Genomic DNA, 3,451 nt, shown 5'->3' with positions numbered 1-3,451 from the left:
TGCTCTCTTATAGAACCCAAGATTACCAGCCCAGGGATGGTCCCACCCACAAGGGGCCTTTCCCCCTTGTTCACTAATTGGAAAATACCTTACAGCTGGATCCCATATAGGCATTTCCTCAACTAAAGCTCCTTTCTCCAGCTGTGTCAAGTTGACACAAAACTAGCCAGTATACATATCCATCAACTTAGTGTTGTTAACCATTACCACAACTTTTAGGCCTTCCCATACTGTTGGATGTAGCAAAGGGAGGATCAGGGATGAAGGCCCAATACAACTTTTCTATCATCATTGTCAGGACACTCTCCAAACCTACGATCAGCATCGTTCTTTGTCCAAGCATCAGCATGTCTCATTAAACACTCTGGCAGCTAGCATGCTCCTTCAGCATCCTGCAGAAAAAACACAAACATTCCCTCTTCCCCACACTCAGAGATTTCCTTAGCATTGAAATTTTAATTTTTTTTTTTTTTTTTTGGTGTACGGGGATATGATTCCCCCTTTTTTGTATTCAAAAGCCAATTTTTCAGAGTGCAATGCACATGTTCAGCAATTCCTTGTCCCATGGATTAAAAGGAATTCCAATTTTATGTTCAATTCCAAATTCCTTACAAAAATTGTTTAAAGTTGTTTCCAGTATAAGCAGGGCCATTTTCTGTCTTGATTTTAGGCAATCCCATAGCAGTAAAAACCTGTAAGCAATATCAATTACATTTCTAGAAGCTTCTCCTATATGTAGAGAAGCAAAAATGAGTCCTGAACACTACAAACATGTATATATTTCAATTTTCCAAATTCTGAATAATAAGTTATATTTACTTGCCAAATATGATTGGGCTTAAAGCCTCGTGGATTAACCCCTAAACAATGAACTTGAGACAATGTAAGACGGTCAATACATTGCTTTAAAATCATTTTGGCTTGCACCTTAGCGATCTTATGTAGGAGCATTAAGGTATGACTAGAAAGATTAAATATATTGTGACCACATTTGGCCAAAACAATAGGATCTGAATCTAAAACTTCTCCTATCAAATCTTTGTCAATACAATCATTGCCTAGAGCTAAATGTCTGGGAAGATCAGAATGAGCTCTTATATGACCAATATAAATAGGCATTTTTCAAGCAAGAATAGTGTTTATGCCACACCACCTCCAGTAGGATCTGTGTGACAAGTTCCACAGACTGAGGCAGTTAACCTCCAAAGGTCCTGTAGGTGTATGAGTCCTATTAGAAATCAACAAATGTAAAAGCAAAGAATAGTCTATATAAGTAACAAATTGTTTTTCAGTAGCTCTTTTTACTTGTAAGGCCAACAACCCTTCTGAAGTTAAAACTCAAGGAGAGGTAGGATCAGCACGCCCCCGAAGAATATCAAATAAAGGTTTCAATTAGTAAGCTTTAAATAAGGACAAAGCAAAGTAATATTAGCTAACAGTTTTTGAAAATCATTTGAAGTTTTAAAATTGTCCCTACAAATAATTATTTTCTGAGGAAAAACAGCTTGATCTATAAGCCTAAAACCTAAATAATTATAAGGATCTTGAGTTTGCACTTTTTCTGGAGCTATTTGTAATCCTTTATCAGACAATGCCTGTTGTAAATTTCTATAACATAGAAGCAAGTCCAGTGGATCTTTCCCTGCTAATAAGATATCATGCATACAATGTATAATGTATATTATTGGTTATTGTATCTATACTGAATCTATATTGTATCTAGGCTGAATGGCTTGTGCCACAAATTTTTGACATGATGTAGGACTGTTAGACATGCCTTGAGAAAGAACTATCCATTGATACGTTTTCATTGGCTCTTTAAAATTAATAGAGAGAACACTGAAAGCAAATCTATCACAATCCTGAGGATGCAAAGAGATAGTAAAGAAATGTTCTTTCAAATCTACTGCTATTTTATAATATCCTATATGAATGTCTCCACCTGCTTGATTTTTTTAAGATTTCAAAACACTGGCTACAGCACACAATTCAATTATCTGTGCTGAAGCAGGAGGGAACTCAAAAGAATAAACATGTGATCCAATCACATATACTTCTCTCCCATAGAAGGGCTGTTTATAAGTTCAGTAGATGTATTCTTTATGGGATGCATGCATAAATTTACAGGAAATACAAAAGCATGCATAGAAGCAATTTTTAACAACTTATCTTTTGTATAATAATTATCAATTTTACATAAAAAGTTTACTATGTAATAGACCAAATATCAATATTCTGCAATAATCAATTTAATTGCTGTTTGAGGCAAGAAATAGACATCTCATCAGGTTTTTAAGATTTTTTTTAAATATCTACATGATTTTATCTTACAATTCTTGATTAACACCACAATAGCTTCATAATAACTTTACTTGGACGTGAAGAAAATGATTCTACATTAATGTTCTCTTTTACCAAAGAATTGCTGTGGGCCCATTGAAATACAATAGCTAAAATAAGCCGCTAATGTTTGATTACCATAGATTACAATTGATAACAATTAGATACAGAGGCTTCCTCTACTCTATGTGTAGTAGGCAGGCCAGATTGTAATGCCTGTAGAAGGTTCACAGCCTCATTGACATTTCATATATCTTAAGTTTAAACTTTATTTTGAACAACATCTCAATAGATCTGGCTTAAAAATAATTCCCGGGAGACAAGGAGAGGTGAGGTCCCAAAACTTCCCTACCAGGGTTTGCAAAACAAAAGAAATGCCACACAAGCCTCACTGCACTGAGGCTGCTCTGAGCTTTGCATTAACTCAAATATAATCTGAGCATACTGCTAGAGCTCTGGCCCAAAGATTACCCCTCCTGCAGTGAGGGCAGATTCCAGGAAAACAATTTGACTGTCTGTCTATGCCTCTNATTTTTGGACAGTCTTTCTTAAGATGATTTATGCTTAACCTTAGTGCTGGAAGCATTACCTGTACTGTAGTCCCCTGGAAGGCAGCCACCATAGCCAAACTGATAGTATGAGGGTCCAANTTCTGCACAAAGATGAACATATCCAGATAAGTCTGTCTTTGCTTTGTATGGCCGGATGGTTTCGGGGAGCTGCATTAGTGTTCTCATAAGATAAACTCTTGTAATCATCTTAATTACAATATATAGGTGAGTTAAAAATCATGAGCTTGTGATCAAACTGCACTCAATGGAACACTGGCAATTTTAACCACAAATTTTAAGGTTTTTTTTTTACAAAATTAGAATATATCCATAACTTTTGGAAAGCAAAACCCAATTTTAAACAATCTATTCTCTTTAAATTCAATACCAAAATCATCACCTTCACATTATGAAGTTTGGCTTTCAATTCTAATATATGAATGCATGACAGTGCAGCTTTTCATACCTCATTGAAGAGACATTGTTTTAAATTCTATCCTTTATAAACCTGGTTTCTAGAATAATAATTACACAAAATATTATCCTAATTTAGAAGTATC

Source organism: Mus pahari, chromosome 3 (genome assembly GCF_900095145.1).
Source record: "Mus pahari chromosome 3, PAHARI_EIJ_v1.1, whole genome shotgun sequence".
In the NCBI taxonomy this organism is placed as follows: Eukaryota; Metazoa; Chordata; class Mammalia; order Rodentia; family Muridae; genus Mus; species Mus pahari.
This window is presented reverse-complemented; position numbering follows the sequence as displayed.